This window comes from Antechinus flavipes, chromosome 2 (genome assembly GCF_016432865.1).
Source record: "Antechinus flavipes isolate AdamAnt ecotype Samford, QLD, Australia chromosome 2, AdamAnt_v2, whole genome shotgun sequence".
Lineage (NCBI taxonomy): Eukaryota > Metazoa > Chordata > Mammalia > Dasyuromorphia > Dasyuridae > Antechinus > Antechinus flavipes.
Genome location: NC_067399.1, coordinates 309200689 through 309221893, shown reverse-complemented (window position 1 = coordinate 309221893; position 21205 = coordinate 309200689). Strand labels below are relative to the sequence as shown.

Sequence of the window (21205 nt, the reverse complement as noted above, 5' to 3'; positions counted from 1 at the left end):
AGGGATAATTGCATTTACCTCCAGACTTTTTCATAAGATTTTTTAAAAGGTGCAAGGAATTTTTTGGCTTCTCAGGAAGCAGTGCTTTTTTAAATATTAGAAATTTCCTACTCTCTAAATTATCCTAAATATTTCCCTTTAAATATTACTTTTACCATCAGCATAACAAAAACTAGTACTCAGAATCTAATTGGTTAATTTTGTCAACAGAATGTAGATAACACACACACACACACACACACACACACACACACACACACACACACACACATATATATATATATATATATATATATATATGGAAGAAAAATTAATACAGAATAAAAATTCTGGTTTTTAAACCTGATTCTGATGCTTGTTACTATTTTTCCTGTATTTATTTGTAAGCATTTTAAATATTTTCTAAGTTTTCTTTCTGCCCTAAAATGCTTATTTATAATTTATTGAAAATATTGTATGATTATTTTCCTCTCTAAATACTATGACTCATTTTTAAACTAGATAAATAGAAAAAAATTATAAACTGATCTGTATGGGGCAGCTAGGTGGCATAGTGGTTAGAATACTAGCCCTGAAGTTAGGAGGACCTGAGTTAAAATCGGTTACACTTAACTCTTTCTAACTGTGTGACTCTGGGCAAACCACTTAACCCCAATTGCCTCAGCCAAAAAAAAAAAAAAGAAAGAAAGAAAGAAAAAAAGAAAGAAAAGATGATCTGTAGATGCTACGCCATTAACTAGCAATACAAAAAAAAAAAACCTCAGGAAACCTCATTTTTAGTTTACATAATGATTTTAGGACTTATGATTCTCTATTAATTCAATAGGAAGGATCACAAGAGTTCTAAATGATCCTTGTTACTATTGATTTGAGCTCTTTAAAAGCCAGAAATTAGATTTAGCAACACTATAAAAACCATCCACAGGGCAATGTAAATTCATGTCTTCATAAGACACTGGCTCATGTTCAATTTCCTCTTTTCTCTGAGGTAAATAAGAAGTTAATATCTCCTTCTCCAAGTTACCTTCAGCCCATATTTCCCTTTGTGAGGGATGTAGAAGACCCTTACCCAAAATGACTACTCAGAGATCACTCAGTAGAAAGCAGAAAAGTTATTTATGAATAAATTCTCATGAAAATGAGCAATTCCACTGTGAGGAGGGAAAGAAAGAAAGCTCACAGTAGAAGGGCTAAAGATTTAGGAAAGATATACAGTTTTTATAAATTTGGTTACAAAGGATTACAACATAGGTTGGGGAACATTGAGAAATAGATGCCCTCTCCCCTTATTGAATATTAAGCATTGGTGCCAAAGGCAGATTAGAATGGAATGCTTTGTTTCCCTGTTCTGAGAGGAATCATCAGTTAGATCTTCAAACTTCAGATTACTGAGCTGACCACATTTAATAATCTAAATATTGATAACATTGCACAAGGATAAATGTCATCATTTCTGGTTAAGTAAATATATCTAAAGTTTTAAGTAAATATTGGCTTGCACACACCATACTTCTGCAGGTCACAGAGACATAGAAATGATAAAAAATACAGAAAAAGAATTGAAACATTCCTGTAAGTTCTTCACTTTATCTCTCCATTCCAAATACCTTCTAGTGCAAATGCAACTCACACAGGTACAGGGTCTGGGCTCTGGGAAGATCCGTTACGAGCGGACAACTTCTTCTCATATGCAGCCTATTTATGGTCTGCGGGAATATGCCTACTATCTCTTTCTCAGGGAGCTGTTCTGGGGTCAGGTTATCAAGTGAGATAACCATCTAACCTGAATTTTGAAGGACATGAGAGGATGATTCCTCACAGTTTGGAGGACTGAATACAGAGAAGAGTCCTTTTAGGCACTGCAGAGGACACCCCAAAAGTAAGAAATTGTCCAAAGCATTTTCACCAGAATACATTGAACTCCTAAAAGGACTGAGGAAATCAATTCTTAGTAGCTTTTTGACTAGATCCTGTTGCGAGATTCCTAAATTTGTAAGGCACCGGATGTTGTTTTGGTAGACTGGCAACCAGCTTCCTGTATTCTCAAATTGAGTAGACATCCAAGAAGTGATGGTTTTGTAGTCTATTGGTTTGACCGGCTCATGTCATGCTGGTTGTGAGGATCTGTAGGGCCGCCCTTCTCGGAATGCTAGTTTTTGTGATTTTTGAGACTAACTTTAGTGTTTCTTCCTAGAAAGCATCAATAATCCGGAAGGAAAAGAAATAGCCTCATGCTGCCTAAGGTAAGACTCTGGGGAAACAGTCAATGATGCTTACCTATGCACTAAATGGGTGCAGTGCCTTCAGTGAAGAAAGATCTGGAAAACTAGAGCAGGAAAAGAATAGATCTCAGAGAGAGGGATTCAGACACCTGGTGCTGCCTGTCCTTGTCCCTGCCCCTTCTTCCTGCTTGGGAAATCCTCCCAGCCCCCTCCTAGCTGCCTGGTTTAGCTCTGGCCAATCTCCTATCACATCTGTTCCCCTCTGCCCTCCTTTCTCACCTCTACTTGTTATCTTTTTGATGTTGACCTCGGATTTCTTTTTTGTAAAATGTGAGTATTATTGGGATAGATGCTTGGTAAGGTCTTTCCTATCTCCAGATGTTATGTTTTACTTTCTTTTAAGATCTTATCATACATTTCTGATCTGTATGTGCAAAAATGTTTGTGGCAGCCCTCTTTGTAGTGGCCAGAAACTGGAAACTGAGTGCATGCCCATCAATTGGAGAATGGCTGAATAAATTGTGGTATATGAACATTATGGAATATTATTGTTCTGTAAGAAATGACCAACAGGATGATTTCAGAAAGGTCTGGAGAGACTTACATGAACTGATACTGAGTGAAATGAGAAGGACCAGGAGATCATTATATACTTCAATAACGATACTGTGTGATGAATAATACTATGTGATGATCAATTCTGATGGACATGACTCTCTTCAACAATGAGATGAACCAAATAATGTTCAATAATGAATAGAACCAGCTATACCCAGCAAAAGAATTCTGGGAAATGAGTATGAATCATTACATAGCATTTCCAATCCCTTTATTTTTGTCCACTTGCATTTTTGATTTCCTTCAGGTTAAGCGTACATTATTTCAAAGTCTGATTCTTCTTGTGCAGCAAAATAACTGTATGGACATGTATACATATATTGTATTTGACTTATACTTTAATATATTTAACAGGTATTGGTCAACCTGCCATCTGGAGGAGAGGGTGGGGGAAAGGAGGGGAAAAATTGAAACAAAAAGTTTCACAACTGTCAATGCTGAAAAATTACCTATGCGTATATCTTGTAAATAAAAAGCTAGAATTGAAAAAAAGATCGAGTTCTGCTTTTTTTCATATCTATTAGGGAAAAAAATATCCTATAACTATATATGTCAATTTCCACTTGTCACTAACTTAAAATTTTCACCACAATGAAACAAATAATGAATTTTAGTTGATGTGCTGATGAGAGAAATCAAAAGCAATGCATCAGTAATTAGCATAAACAAAATAATTGTTTTTCTTTGTACTATAAAAAACCTCAGAAATATGAGACCCACCTGCAGCCCATCCATTAAAAATCTTTGCTAACTTTCTCTGCATTTTCCCGTCCCCCAAAAATATTAGTAAAAGTAGAAGTTTCTTCCCTTTAGACCCAAACTAAACCAAAACTCTAGTGTGGTGTAATATTAGAAATTTCTTGGGCTATTGAATGGAGAAATATTTTTGACTGTTTGATGGAGTGAATTTTGAAGTCACATATATATGGCTAGGAAATCATTTACATCCTGTTTTAAACATCTTAAATGTTAAAATCTTCTAGTATATCACATTGTTTTTAAAATAAAATCTAGGTGTTGTTTTATCCTTTTCAATATGTGCACAGTGGCATAATTTGGAGGAAAATTTATTTTGTTATCTAGAAAAGCTGCTTATTAGCTAGGGGCATCAATTAAATTCAACAAACATTTAATAAATGCTTTCTATTCACAAGTCATTGATCTAGGTGATGACAATGAAAAAAATAAGCTAAGAAGTCCTTTGCCTTAAGCAATTTATCTTCTACCAATAGGATACTGAAATTTAGAAAACTAAAAACCTATGTTTGTAGGAGATAGCATTAAAATGTAATGGTGGGGATGGAAGACTTAATAGAAGAAATGGTACTAGAGGGGAACCTTGAAGTGAAATAGGTATTCTGAAACATTACATGAGGTGAAAGTTCATTTTAGGGATGGGGAATGATTTTTAGGAGGAGTAAGAGGTAGAATGCTGACTTCAGAATTCAATGAGGCTACTAAGTCAGGTTAGTTGGCAATAAACAATTATTCAGCATTATGAAAGGCTATCTTTAGTATATAGTGTTCATGAAATGGGAAAAGAACATTGGAGCCATTTTAATGGAAACTCTTCAATACCATTTGGGAAATTTATATTTCCTACAAGTAACTAGGTTCACAAAATATTTGTAAACAAGAGTGTGATGTACTTAGATCTTTTGCATCTATATTGTTGTGATATGGGAGCCACCTGCCAGTGGCTGCTGCAGATGCAGTGGCATCTAACTCAGATGTGTAGAATGGATCTCTTCATATGAGAGGATAATGATGATATAAGGAGACTGAGAGGCAGTTGAGTTCTCTGACCTCTCCACTCCTCTTTCCTCTGCCTCTGGTTTATTTCATTCCCAATCCACAAGGAATATTTGTGAAGGCTGCTTTGCAATTACTTCAAGTGTTATGATTCACAGCTGTGGAGGCTCTTGGAGAATTGACCTGCCCCTTCACTTAGGAGTGGTCCTTAACACAATATGATGTTTTTGACAACTATAATAAGAATTAGAGAGAAGAAAGCAAATGGAGGAAATATGATAAGTTAGGAGGTTATTAGTCTATGTGAGTGATGATGAATATCTGACTTGTAATGGTGATTATGTCACCGGAGAGGAGAGAATGGATCTCAGAAATGTTACATAAATTGTTTTGACAATTGACTAGATACTGGATGTAAAAAAGAGAAGAAAGAGTTATGAATGATTCTAAGGTTGTGAACCTAGATGGCAATTCTGAGACAGGTTTCTCATCCATAAAAGGGAGGTGTTAATACTTGTACTTTCCACCTTAAAGGATTGTTTCAAGGCTCTTATGAAATAATCTATGTGCTTTGCAAGCATTAATGAACTATAAATGTCAATAATTATTATTGTTTTCTTTCATTGTAGTAGTAACTTCATTTTGAATTCTGATTTGACTTATAGCAAGGATATGAATATTGACATAATTCATTTCCTATAGTATTATGTCCACTAGTTGATCATTGGAAGAGAATTTAACATTCATTATACCAATTAAGCCAATCTCCTAAACAGTTTTAAAACTATGACTCTTAGCAACCTTCACTATCTTTTTTTTTTTTTTTTTTTTTTTTTTTTTGCTTTTTTGCCTGTCATAGTCACTGAAGGCTGATGATATTGTTACTAAATGTTAGTAAATGAACTACTTTAATGCCTCATTTTGTTATGGAATTAACTAACCATGACCTCTCAAAGGCTATGCCAGAAAAGTGAAAGGCTTCAAGCACCGTCAAGATTAATTAGTTAATTAACAAATGCTTATTAAGCATATACATATATACATATATACATACATACATGGAGGTAGGTAGATAATTCGGGGACATTTTCTTTAGCAATCCAGGGAACAGAGAAAAATACAAAATGGTCCTTAGTTCTGTGGGGTCCCCTTTCATGTTTTTAGTAAAAAGGCTTTAGATACTTTATGTTTTCACCTGTATTTTAGCAAACCCAAAGTATTTTCAGTAGATAAGCTGAGAAACACTAATTTTGTAATTAGAAAGGACTTTAGAGATATTTAGCATAATTGTCATTTTATAAATGAAGAATTTGAGGCCCTAGAATTTAAGTGATTTTTTCTTCAAATCACATAGTGAGCTGGTGGTCACATGATTCTCAATTTAATGTTCCATTCATGTAGATATGTCTCTTGAATGTATATATTGGGGCAAAATGTGACCAAACTGGGAAAAAAAGCTCTTCAAAACATTTATGATACCACTGAGATTAGTTTAAGTGGAAACTAGCCAAAGGATACAAAACATAGAAAGTAGTACCATTTACAAGTTATGAATGATCCTCTGAAATCATATGGGCAATATTTGAGTTGGCCTGCAGGAGAAAAAAGCAAACAAAGGTCCCAGAATGTAGCTTTAAGAATGAAGTATCTTAACAGACATTGTGTATGTTATGCATCCAGAGACTTCATTCATAATACCACAAGCTATTTTGGTCAGTCTATTAGAAAAAAGCTAATAAAAATAAATAAATAAAAAGGTTCCATAACAATTTAGCACATGTAGTTCTTTGTACTTGATCAATTAACCCTAAGAGGAGAGATTCTTTAGTGATGTATTTAATATTTTTAGATGATTGAAGAATCCTTTCAGTCAAAGACTATAAAAAAGAAGACAAGCAAATAAACAATTTAAACAAACATTTTGACTCTGAAAAATAGGATCTGATTCCCCAACTGATTATTGAACCAAGGGCTTAGCACGGTGACTTGCACACAGAAGGTAATTAATAATTGCATCTTGACTTTCGTGAACTACTCAAGCTTTTTTCTACTTTTTCTGACTAGGTTGTTTGTATTTTGTCCTTCATTCTTGAAGAGGGCCATGACATTATGTTGGTGATGCCATGACACCCAAGTGAGTTGGATTTAAGTGAGTGGACCATGCAGTTACCACTTCACTTTTTTCCTTCAGAGCCATCTGGATCCAAACAGACATAGTTCAGGACAATTGAAGATGGCCCTGGATGTAGTGGAAAAATTTGGCCTTGTTAAGCTAAAGTCTTTAACAGATTTCAGTCTGATGGTGGCAATGCCCATTCAGTGATTAAAGCTAGATAAGATTTCAGGCACATCTCTTTTACCTAGTCCAAAAAAAAAAAATCAATTTGGGAGAGGAAATCCCTTAAGGTTTCTGACCAAAACAGAAACAATTACTATTTACATGCAACCTTGACTTTCACAAGGTTATTCTCTCAACTTTTCCAAGTATAGACATCCACCTCTGGCAGTACTCAGGCTACATATGGCATTTACTTTGAATGATGAAACAGCAATCTTATGCAAGTTCAAGACACTTATACCTGGACCCAAGACTTAAAATAGCAGCAAATTGAAGTCCCAGGAAACTGTTCTTTAAACAGTAAAATTTCACTTTATGGGTCGATATTTCTGGCTAGGAGCACATGAAACAATAGCTATATGAAAGGACGTCTTTATTGGGAACCCATTAATAGACTTCTATCTCTAAAAGATTCATCTGATTATAGAATTACATGAATGTGCCTAAACTATTTTATTGTCACTTTTCAACTTTGCTGGGAACCTTTGTTATCAAAGTTTGATACTTTCAAGAATGTATAAACTCAACAAGGTTATTGTTTCTTGTATATTTTCTTAGTCTGTGAATTTTTACTATGCCCACCTATTGATTTCCTATAGATCAATGATAGAACAACATGGAGGGCCAACTCTAATTCTGTTATGATTTTGTGGATACCAGTGCTATACTTGGATGATTTATTTTATGCTACACTTTGTATAGTCGTGATTGGTAACATGCCATAGCTTGCTTATATCATAAATATTTGCAAGTTCCTTTGGGTCACTTTTAATTTTAATTCTTTAGAGATCAGAGTTCTTCAAAAGTTACAGTTTGTAACATCAACAGGAGGATAATTTGTGTTAAAGAGATGGGGTTTATGTCAGGAAACAGCTTTGGATCATTAAATATTCTGCACAATTTCTCATATGAAAAAATGGCATTACTCTTGGGTTATTAGTATTCTTGCATTTTGGTGTTCTCTGATAGATAAATGTAAATTTATATCTCAATCAGAAACACTGTATATTCACTAGAGTACTGGGAGCTAAATCAAGGAATGATTATTATTATTATTATTTATTTCCTTTGGCTCAGAAGGTATAAAAGTGTTTTGGGCTCTTTCCCTAGAAGATTATCTATCTTCTAGATCAAATTATGTAACAACTTGATCATGCATTTCACTCGTATGGATTAAACCCTACAGATGAGTAACTTGATAAAGTGGCTTGCTTTTTGTCAATTTCCTTTTTGTTCATAAAGATATCCTGAAGTTTTACAAAAGGTGTTCCTCATTACTGTTTTGGGGATTAGGAACCTCATGAAGCCTCATGCAGGTTACTTCATTGAGTAAAGATTCTGTGTGTGCTGTTTTGTCAAAGTTGTTGGACTTGAGCATTTGTAAGGGAGCCTGGAGATTGTTGAATTCAACTTACTCATTTTACATGTGAGAAAACTAAAAGCCAGAAAAGTTTATACAACTTTACTAAGGTCAAATGCCTGGTTAGAAGGGTGAGGACTTAGGTCTCATGATTTGCAGGCCAGTGGTCTTTCTATGATATTAGTTTAGCTTTTTCAAGAATTATTGTTAGCCTAATATAAATACAGAACTAATGTCTGAACAATTTCTTTAAAAATTGTACTCAAGAACTTAATTATTTTTTGTATCTATGCTTTCAGAGTGAGCACAGCACAGATATTAGTATTTAAAGCAGTCTTAAGGCAAAATCAAGCAAAACTCTGAAGATATAAACAATAAAAAATGCATCTGGGTGATTTCAATTCTCTTTTCCCATATAGTGCAGAGATAGTATTTCATTCAGGTTTTTATAGGGTGCCAAAAATACATATTGGCATTGTGCAAATTCATGTATTTTATGATATAAAAAACTTTTGACAAAATTAATGCATGTCCAGTAGTTCATTGGGGAGAACTATACTATTTTTGGAAATTGAAATGATTTCTTAATAGCTTTATCTAGCTTAGCACCAGGTGCATGAGTGCTCTTACTAATGTCTTGTAGTGAGCCTCTCTCCATTTGAACAACCCTCCAACTGATTTCTAAATCCCAACTTGGGAGCCCTTTTTAGAAATTCTTGTCTATTTGCCAAAGGAAAAAAAAAAGCTGCCAATAAAGTGAAAGAGTAATTTTAAGGAAAGACAGAGAGCTAACTTAGCATACAGGTTTCTCTTATGCCACATTAGGATAGTAAAAGTTAATAGTTATTTTACCCAATTGAAATGTCAGTGCAGCTGAGCATTACTGAATTGATTGACTTTTGACCCAAAGTGCCATACCTGAAATCAAGATGACCTGGGTTCAAATCTTCCCTTTGACATTTACAGCTGTACTTCATGTTAAATTCTATAACTCTCAATTTCTTTATTTGTGTGTCTTGGGGAATTGAATTCGGTGATCTATAAAGTCCCAGTTCTAAATCTATGAACCTATGATCCTTTCCCAAAGTAAGGTCCATCTTCAGAAAGCAAAAATGAGACTTTCTCCCCTGTTCTATCAGGCTAGCCTAGTAAGCAGGATTGAATGATGATCATGATTAGGTAAACTTTGAATTTCTTGGTGATTTTCTCAGGCAGACTTGCTAAACTATATTTTTCACCTTTATCTTTTTAGATTCTTTATCTATCAGGTCATAACTCTTTCCCTTGATATAGCAATAAAGAGCTTACAGAAATATCCTTGTCTGCACAATAGCTGGAGAAAAGACATATTTTGTGTGGATATCTTCTTTAAAACTGAATATTGATCTTAAAAGGCTATGTTTTCTTTGTTTATGATTTCAGAGCTATGGGAATGAGCACTTTCTAGTATAAATCATGAATGTTAATAATTTTGATAGTGTGCAATAATGCTAATCATGCAAATTATAATTAAAATAAAGAAAATAACATTTGGTCTATCCAAAGGTTATATTCTTAACTAATTTTATGTGTGTAATATGATTTTAGACTTTTGATCTCTCACAGATGCTTACTATTTTCCTTATGTATTTATTATATAACTATATTATTGTTTATCACTTCATGTTCATTTGATTTGGTTATACTTAAATATTCTAATTATATTTTAGAAGAAACTAACGCTTATTTTAAAAGCCAGTGAGAGGTGTTTGAATGAGAGTATTTTCAACTTAATGGAGGTTACCTCATCCACTATTTTTATAATTTTAGAATTACCACAGCATCTGGAATCTGCAAGTGGTGGTGGGGAACATAGCTAGTTTGGTGATCACTTAATTTCTCTTTACCTTTACAATTCTATTCTATATAATTGCAAGAATTATTACAGTTTTTGCAAAATTTTTCACCAGGACTTGGAAGTAGATGGAAGCTTCTTTTGATCAGATCCTGCTTGTTGGTTTCCAACTCCCTCTACAGAGAATATTCAACTAAGTGGATGGGGAACCGATTTATACCGTCATTTCACACCAAATAGTTCAATGAATTCTAAGTGGATGACAGACAAACATTTTTAAAACTCTATAAATGTGGAGGATGGAATAATGGATTCATAACAATTGTGAGAAAAAATAGCTTCCAAGAAAATAACAGAAGAAATAATTAAGGAAATGAGAGATGTACTTAAAATCTGGGCCCTTCTTCCTTGATAAGGCCAATTCCTCTACTTGTGTTCTTAAAAACATTCATTACTATGTACACTAGCAACTTGCCAGAAATGTTAGCTTTATAGAAATGTTGCTATCATCATTAATATTTCCCTAATATTTCATGCCTTTCAATTGACTGGCTCTTTCCTCACTGCCTACAGATGATCCTTTGTCTTTCCATCCTCAATTAATATTCATCTGAATTTGCCATCTGCTAAAGCATTCATCTATATTTCTTTCACATCCAAGCTTCTATTAGAAAGTCTCTAAAACTATTGTCTTCATTTCCTGTCTTCCAACTTTTAAATCTTTTACAATTGACTTTCAAGTTTATTATCCAATTGAAACTTTTATCTCTGATGTTACTAATGACTCTAAAACTAGCATCTTAATCTGTTTTCATCCTTTTTGATATCTTTATCACATTTAACATTATTAATAACCATGCTTTCCTCCTAGGTAGTCTCTTCCCCTTGGGTTTTTGTGACATCTTTCTTTCTTGGTTCTCTACCGAGAAAGATTTTCCCATTACTTTGAATTCTTCTTATTTATATTATCATCTATTTCCTTCTACCCATTAAGAATAGGTGTCCTACAAGGCACTGTCTTATATCTATGGTTTCAGAGCTGTGGGAATGGGCAGTTTCTAGTATAAATTATGAATATAAAATTTTTGACTGTGTGCAATACTAATAATAATACAAAATATAGTTAAAATACAGAAAAAAACATTTGGTCTACTCAAAGGCCATATTTCTGACTAATTTTATGTGTGTGTTCTATTTGATCTTATTGATCTTACTAGGTCCCATTAATTCAATTATTATATGATTTCACAAGGGTATACTCATACTCACACACACCACCACCACCCAAATTTCTCTGAGGGATAAGTGCTAGTTGGATATCTGCACTTAAAAGGTCAGATATATCTAAAAGTTTACTTCTCCAAAATAGAACTCATTAATTTCTCCCTGGACTCCCTCTCTATCCTAAAGTTTCTCATTTTTATTTAGAATACCATTCTCTTTCCAGTCATTCAGACCGAAAACTCCAGTATCATCCTTGACTTCTGTCTACTCACCTCTACCATGTATTTGAATTGTCAAAAATTCTTAATGTTATCTCTGCAATATCTCTTATTTTTCCACTCCAATATCCTTCATCTTAGTTTAGACTGCCTAACTTTTCATATAGACTATTGTACTATTTTCCTAATTGAACTCTTAGGTTTCAGGCTCTATTCTATTCTTTCTCTTGTCTATTCTGTACACAGCAACCAATGTCACCTTTTTAATATATAAGACTGACAACACCACTGCTCTTCTCCAAAACTTTGATTGCCCCCAATTGCCTGTAAGATAAATTATACATTATTTAACTTGATATTAAAATTTCTTAGTAATTTTGCTTCAGTCTTCTTTTTTGTTTCGTTATATTACATCTTGTAGTCAAGTGAACTCCTTGATATTTCCTATATGTGATGCTTCATCTCCCAGATTTCTGTTTTGCAGATTCTTCCCTTCATCAGGCTCTCCTGATAGATATTCATCTATGCTTGTTAAAATCACTATCTTTAAAATTCAGTTCATGTGGTATTTTTAACAGGAAGTCTTTTCTGGTCTGTTAGTTGTTAATGTGTTCTTTCTCCATGATTATCATGCATATGCTTATTTTTTTACATGCTATATTCCCTTTCATCAGATTTAGGCAAACTCTTTGAAAGCAGGGATTATTTTTATATTTTCTTTGGATTCCCTGCACCCAGCATAGTTCAACAGGTTATTTTTTAGATTTAACTGGGCTAGAAAAAAAATCTACCAAAAAGTTAAATATCTAGAAGTAGCAAAAATCACCAGATGTTTTATCATGTGTGTGTATGTATATATATATATATATATATATATATATATATATAATGATATAACATGGAATTTAAGGAATTGTTACAATTTTAAAGAGCTAATTGCTCATCCAAAGTATATAAATAGCACAGGAACATGAATAGACAAATTTGAAGAGAGAAAATATGAATTTCTAATAATTGCTTGAAAAAATCAAAACTTAATAATGACAAAAGAGATGCAGATTAGAACAACCTTGAGGTACCATCTTGCATTCATAAAATAGATGAAGATAATTAAAAATATTATTGACATCCACATGTAGTAGTCATTGCTAGTGTAATTAAAAAAAAATAACTACTAGAATCTTTGTGGAATGAAATGCATTGGAATACACTAGAAGCTACAAAAGTAATCTTACTCCTTGACCCAATAATAATATTTTGCATCATATACAACAAAGAGGTACAATGAAAATAAACAAGATTTTTCTGTTTAAAGATTTTCATAATATAATTTAGTAGAAATGGAAAAAAAAAAGAACCACTTGAATGTCAACAATTGAGGAAATAAATTGTGATACATTGATTTTATAGAGTACTGTAATACAATTAACATCAACAAATATGAGGAATATAAATACATCTAAAAATCCTTATAAAATAATTCAAAGTAAAAAAAAAATCAGAATCAAAAGAAAAGAGGAGAAAATAGTATTGCTCTATTAGGAAAAATGGAAATGAATGAATACATAAAGAATTTTGTTGGAGTCCCTGAAAATAACTGAAAATCTGTAACACTTTATGTGCTAAAAGGCTACAATACACATATAAACAGCTGTATTGAATTTTAAGTCCAAAATAAAATACTAAAAAATTACTTAACTGAGAGGAAGTATCCTATAATGGAAGGAAGAGTCAGGGTTGGATGCAGGAAGAAAGGAGTTTAATGCTTCTTCTTACTCATTCATTCTGGCTGCATAACCCTAGGCATAACTTACCTAAACTCTCAGTGCTTTAGATAACTTTCTAAGACCACAAATTTCAAAGAAGTCAACATCCTTCATTGACAAAGGCAATTTCCTCACTGTTACCAATGAAATTCTAGTTTCAGTTTCCAACTCAATCTCTCCCCTCTCCTCCCTTTATCCATATAGTTGTTTGCCCTTTGTTTTCAAAGAGAACCAAAAACATCACAGAGTACTGTCTTGGCTTGCATGTAAATTGGATTTAAGTGAGTCAAGGTTGCATAAAGCCAACAGTTTCATTCTCTCTTCTGGTCATTGAAGTCCAGTGGCAAAAGAAAAGTTAAGCTGACCAGTGATGGTCCAGTATGCAGTGGATGACCTTGGGGTCTTCAGTGTCTGACCAAGCCCTAAGATTTCCACAAGGATATCAGGACAAATTATTCTCATCTACCCATTCTGCCAAAAGTCTTAATATGCTTGGGGTAGACATCACCTGTGTGCCAATGGATTTGAGGTTTGTGGATTATTCTCAATCTAATTAGCTTGTCTGCCAAAATGGTTTACTGGGGTATGATTGCTATGTGTGTTAATATAAAGTTTTAAATCTAGAAATATGGTGGGGAAATGAGCAAACAACAAAAGGGTTGGAGAGGTTTATTTCTCAAGCTTTAGGCTTTTTCACATGGTTTTCTTTTTTTCAGAGCTAATTCAGGGGATTTGGAAGTTTTCTGTGCTTCCAAGCGTGATCAGAGGACAAATGTAGTTACTGTTCTTTGGTTTGCAATCTGATCTTTAACCAGCAAGGGCTTCTCTAGCTTTGGGATTAGATATGATACTGCCATTCATGACTTCCAATCCTTCTTGATGAAAAAAGTTCCACTCTGCCTAGAGGTGAAACTTGGGTGACAGATGGACTTGGGAGATAAATGAGCAGCTCTGAAAAGGGCTTGAAATGTCCTCTTACCAAAGATGCTATTTCTCCCTGAATACCTCATGCACCTCATATACCTAATAATAAGCAAAGGTGTCAAGGCATCAAGATTATTTTTGTGTATTTTTGAGAAAGAATCCCTAAATTCCCAATACTTACATCTATGCGCTGGTAAAACATTCCTTAACAGTTGTAGAAAGGCAAAAAAAAAAAAAAAAGTCAAGGAACTAAACTCACAGTAAAAAAGATTACTCTCAAATCTTAAATAGAACACATTTTATAGAGGGAAGTGCAAAGAGTACTTAAGACTCTAAGTGGGGTGGATAGATTGGAAAAAGATACAGCAAGGAATTCTGGGAATCAAGGGTCAAGGATATCTTCCTTCCATTTGGCCAAATCTGATTTTAAGGAGTTATTTTCATCAATGAATTCTTGTACCTCTTTTTCCATTTGTCCAATTTTGGTTTTTAAGCTATTATTTTCTTTTGTATTATTTTTGCCTCTTGTACCAGACTGTTGATAGTCTTTTCATAATTTTCTTCCTTTGTTTTCATTTCTTTATCTATTTTTCCTCTACCATTCTTATTTGATTTTAAAAATAATTTTGAACTCTCTCAGGAATTCTTATTGGGCTTGTGTTTAATTTATGGGTACCCTCCAACTTTAAGGTTTTGCTTATAGCTGTTTTAACTTCATTATCTTCTTATAAATTTGTGTCTGGATCTTTCCTGTTCATAGTAGCTTTTTTATGGTGATGTTCTCTTTTATTGTTTGCTCATTTCCCAACGTTATCTCTAGATTTGAAACTTTATATTAATGTTGGGCTCTGTGTTGGCATGGGTTGGGGAAGCTCACTATCTCAAGCTTGAGACTTTTTTGCACTGTTGCTTTCAGACCTAGTTCTGGAGATTTGAAAGTTTGCACTACTTCCAAATGTGATCTGGGGGCAGGTATGATCACTGTTCTTTTGGTTTGTTCTCTGGTTCTTAACCAGGTAGGACCCTTCTTCCTCTGGGACTAGAAGTGATATTGCCTTTCACAACTTTGATTTCTTCTTTTTGGAAAATTTTCTTCTCTGCCTTGAACTATGATCCAGAAGAAGGCATAGGCAATGGAAATACCAAACAAGACCTTATTCTGAATCCAGTGGTAGCATAAGTGGTATCCTGAAATCTCTTTCTGTACAGTTGTCAGATCTCCTCACTATTTCTGGATTAAGAACTTCCAAAGCTGCTGCTGCTTCTGTCAGTACCATTTAGTCCCATTACTGGGTATTTCAACCACGTGAGCTCTGATCCAGCTCTTTCCCCATGTCACAAATCTCTCTGATCTTTTATACTGTCTTGGACTGGAAGGATGTTTCACTCTAATCTTTTGTTGACTCTGCCACTGCAGAATTCAACTTAAGTTGTTATTTTAAAGTTGTTTTGAGGGGAATGTTAGATGAACTCAATTTAGTGCTTTTTCTACCATATTGGCTTTGACCTCAGAAATTTTTCAATAGTAAAGTCTCAATAACAAATTTATTTCTTTATTTCTCAATTCAGTTTAAGCAAAAGGTTCTATTAGATTTAGGAAATGGTTCATGATCCTCTGGGAAGAAAAGATTGAATCATTTCTGTTCTGGCATCAAAGATTCTTATTGAAACTAATTTAGGATACAAACTTGATTGTGAACTTCTTGAAGATATCATACACAGTAGGTGTTTAGTAAATGTTTAGTTGGATAAACCATTATAAAGTATGTGAGTCTGCTGTTATTATTTTATTATGGTTTTATTTTTTGGTTTTCTTTCCCTCAACCACCACATAGTTAATTTTGATGTCCCAAATTACCTACTTCTGATGTCCACTGAATGCTTGGGAGCAACAGGCAGATATAAATGGGCACTATCTTAAAAAGATCAGTCATATGTAGGATAACAGTACAAGAAACTGTGCTACAATTGTATGTGAAGCAATAAATAGAAACTCAGAAAAGAGAAAAATTTGAGAATGTTAAATAAACATGTATTCCTCAATATTGATTCCTTAAGGTCAGTATTTGGTCTGAATATAATTTTATGAGGTAAGATATGCAATTGCAAAGCTGTTGATTATTAGGAGAAAAATCATGCATAATACATCTTTGATAAAACTAAGATTTCTTGGATAAATCTGAACTTGGCATAAGTACAAGAGTCATTCACTTACTGATAAATGCCTAAAACATTAAAGGATTTTGCAATCATAGTATCATAGATCAAATGCTGTAGGGGACCTCAGGGACTATCTAGTCCAATTCCCTCATTACAGATGAGGAAAGACATGAATAGTTGTCAAATTAAAGACCAATTTGTAAAATCTTTTAAATCAGACATGTCAAACTCCCAGCCAGCTGGTAAAACACCAAAGTTGAGGTCAAAGCAACTTAAAAACTAATTGTGAAATGTTTAACAAAATAAATAAAATATGATACAACATAGATAATGTCGATCTATGGTTTTCTGTGTCAAAATATGACCCATAGGAATTTGTTTCTATTTGAGTTTGACATTATTGCCATCCATTATTGAAAATTATTATCAGTAATGATGAGAGATTTCTCATCAGTAATGAGAAATGAAAATTAAAATAACACTGAGGTTTTACCTCACATCTAGCAAATTTTTCAAAGATTAAAAAGGAGGGAAATAGTGTTGTTGTAACTGCGAAAAGGTAGCTTCTGGTTTGGCTGTGAATTGGTTTATTGTTTATTCCTACTGTACTTTTGCCATAGTCCCTGTTTAGTAAAGGAACCCCTAACCAATAGACCACTGCTTATCTTTGCTCTCATCTTTAGGGTTACCTGGTTTCCTGCTGGACATAGATTGATCCCCGAAGGAATCTTTTTACCATATGGTTATAGTGAACTGAATGAAAATGAATGATTTATGTGTGAATTAACATAATCTTTCAAAATACAGACCCTCTCCATAGTATCTCATGCCTCACTCTCTCATCACCAATTTCTTCTCTTCCATTAGTTTGTATGGCCTGGAAACAAGGGGCAAAACCACTTGCTGACACTACTATACTGTCTGGAATAGTATATAAGAAGCCCAAAGAGTCTATACAGCTAGTCTCAAGTAGAATTACACCCAGCTTTCCTGAAATTTATTTCTGTTTATTCTCCATCAAAATCTGCTTTTTTGAGTCATGTTAATTTAAGCCAATGTATTCCTTCCCTTAAGAACTTTTCTTTTGAGTTTTCGTCTGACTGTCCAGATTTTCTCTATATGTCACAATAGTCTCTTCACCTGGAAATTAATTGCCACCAAGTCTCCTTCCTCTGATTAGTCTGCCTTTCTCCAAAATTCCATTTTTAGAAAAATTATGAGGCCAGTCATGTTTTCTTCCTCAACTCTTGACTTTCTACATTATATACTCAAAATAGTACCTTTTCATTTATGCCCTTTCTTTTTTGAAGCATCTATTTAGGATTTTTTTTTCTCCCATTAGAATGTAAACTTCTTGAAGATGGGGGTAGTTTTTCTGCTTTTATTTGAATTCTTAGATTTTAGTTCAGTTCCTAACATAAGTAAGTGTAAAATTATTACATTACTTATACTGCACAGCACATAGAAGATATTTAAAACATCCATTGGTTAATTGATTGATCATATAATTGAAGTTTAGAAATATGTATTTCAAGCCTTGTTTTACAAACTCACCTTATGTACAGACTGTTTACATAGATTATTTTAGATTCAGAACCAGAACTCCCAATTCTTTCTCTGTAGTCTATGTTGACTCACTATTTAATTATTCATATTGAGGGAGGGAAACAAAAGTATAGATGTCATGCAGTTATAACAAAAATCACAAATATTGAGCTTTCAAATGCATTTATTACATTTAAATATAGTTGCATCTGATTTTTGGATTTTGAAGAACTTCAAACAAATAATGAAATTATTCCATGAATTCTAAATGCAGAAGGAGCTGGGAAATTGTCCAGGTTTTCCACACTGAAAACACCTCACTTGTCCTCACCTTGTGCTAGAGAGAGTCAGCATTATTCCTTTTTATTGTTACAAAACATTTCACTAATATTAATCTCCTTTTCTATCTTGATGTTTTTCTAGTTCACACTTTCCCTCTAGTAAGGGAATGGAAATTTAATGTTTTGGTTTGAAAAAGCTGCTGATGGGCTTTACACTTCATAGGAAAGTAAAAGTAAATAAAGAATAGTGAAAACTTTAAAGAACATTTTCTTGCAGTGTACAGGGATCAGTTTAAGGAACAGGGAAGGTTTAGTTCAGAAAATAAGAAAAGTTACTAAGGACATAATAGCTCTTCTCATGCATTTGAAGGACTGTCTTGTGGAAGAGCTTTTGATTTGTGCTGCTTGTTCAGAGACAGCAGAACTGAGTAATAAAGAGATAATGCAAACAGGAAGATTTTATCTTGATATAAATAAAATTTGCTTGTAATTAATTGTAAGTAACAATTATAGCTATTTACTACTTTACTTTTGTGCTTTCTGTGAATAGAAGTCTCCAAGTAAAGAAAGATCTAGAGAAGAGACCATCACCTCTTGCACCTATTTAGGGACAGTGTATTATGACACTGGAAGCTGTGAAGAAATGGCAGCAGAACAAATTGACTCATATGCTGTCTTCCTTAAGTATATCAGATATAGTGCAATGTGTGAATTCACTACCTGATGTTTCCCCTTGGGGCACCAATCCAATAATCACCTCAATTTCTTTCTGGCCATTTCCTGGGATCACCTCAAAAATATCTACAGTATCTCCTATGTCCACCATATAGCATAGTCTGCAAATACCTACATTTTTGCTCAATTGCCACTGTACATGGATCTACAAGTGTCAGTACATTGTCTGGGTTCAAGATGATCTAAATAAGTGATTACATGGTAAATTGCTCAAAATTTACATACACACATGCATTTTCATATTTTCATGAAAGTCTGATTCAATTACTTCCTACTTCTCACTTATTGCATGGCAACCCAGAAGACCAACTTTCGAAGTTAGCTACTTATGCCCGTCAGCAAATCTGGTTCAAATGACAAATGAATTCATAGGATCATTCCAGGTCTGGAAAGAACTGTAGGGGACCTTTTATAGATGAGAATATTGAAGTCCATTGAGGTAAATGATTTACCCATAGCTAGAAAATTTGAATTCTAGGTCTGGCATTCTATTCATTATGACATATTATCTCTCAAATTTCCTGAAGATGGAACATGAAATCCAGATCTCAAAGGCCCTGTGATTGATGAAATCCTGTGTGCTGGTGGGCTCATTTCATATTGTAACCCTATAGTCTACTATGTGGCTTTTTTTTTTTTATCTTTACTTATGTACACTTTCCAAGAATCCTTATGAGAAAAAAATGGTGGCCATCATAAATAACTTTTAATCTCTTTTTTACTCCAAATCATTATCATCACATTGCAAATAATTCAAATAGATCAGAAGATAACATTTGACCACATTTTACACAGATCAAGAAAGGTATGAAATAAGATCATTTTTATTCAATGATACCAACACCTCATTTTTCTATAGTTATTTGTTTTTTTTTTAGATAATTTCCTACACAATAACTCTGTGTGATAATAAATTAAAATAGCCCATTTTGTTTATATTTTGCTGATGAAGAAACTGAGGTTCATTGTGATTAAATTACTTTCCTAGAGTGCCATAGCCAAGACAAAAATGTAAAATCCCCTAATTTTTGTCTAGTACTCTTGACACTATACTATGATTATTTTCCAAAGAGTTTTAGTTCCAGAGGTAGTTTATTATGGGAATCCTTGTTAGCAAAATTAGAACATAGCAGTCAAAGAAATAATTATTAAACATATTCTGTCCAAGTGCATTTTAGTTTCTTTTCTTACATTCTTGGCTTTCTGACGCTCTCTGACTGTATTGGAACTGGTACTTATGCCTGGTGAGCCCGGGTCCCCTTTTGGTGATTCAGAAGCTTCATCCAGCTGTGGTTAACTTCTCCCCCATGCACAACCTATCTAACAAATGGTCATCTAGTCTTGCTCAGAGATTTCTGGTGAGGAAAGCTCCAGCTAACTTCTCAAACTAGAAAAGATCTAACTGTTAGGAATATATCTGGCCAAAATGTATCTCTTGGTAATTTCTTTTTCTCTAAGTGTGATCAGGGGATCCAAGAAGATAAGGCTAAACTTTTTATCATATGATAACCTTTTAAGTGATTGAAGACAAAAATTATGTCCTCATCCCCCCTCAATTTTTTCTAGGATAAAATTTCTCCATTTCTCTTAAATGATCTTCATATGATCTAAAGACTTTTTTTTTTTTTTTTGCCATCTTGGTTATCCTCAAACTTATCAATATTTTCATTTCTGTTGTTTTGTTTTAAGATGTGACATTTAAAAATATTTATTTATTTAAAGTTAAATATAAAATAAGTAAAAAACAAGATAAAAAAGAAACACATTGCCTTGGGCCAGCAGAACATCAGGGTGGATTCAATATATGCAGCAATAAACTTTCATTTCAAGAAAGCATATATAATAATAGAAAACATTACTTTCATGACTGGCCATCTATTCTTTGCTTCCTTATAGGTTATTCTTTTGTTCTCTGCTGTGCACATTTTACTTTATTATTCTTTTCCTTTTTCATCTCCCCTACTTTACTCAAGTAGGCCACAGTCAAGCACAAATATATTTACACACTCTCACACACACATAAATACATACACATTTACACATACATAGATATGTGTCCAAATCAATATTCATATAGCTGACATATAACAGATTTTTCTCTTGAATGAATCTTAAGGCTTGACTTTGTCTGAGATCAATGATAACTAACCCTACTTGTTTTATCAAATAAGTTCTACTCCCGATCTTTGTTGTGTTTGTATTTATCTCATTTCCTATCCCTGCCAACT

General features: G+C 33.5%; 1 pseudogene; it reads right to left on the bottom strand.

The window, feature by feature from the left end:
* Nucleotides 1–767: 767 nt before the first annotated feature.
* Nucleotides 768–10350, bottom strand: LOC127546659 (RAD9, HUS1, RAD1-interacting nuclear orphan protein 1-like; annotated as a pseudogene).
* Between the last annotated feature and the right edge of the window lie 10855 nt (nt 10351–21205).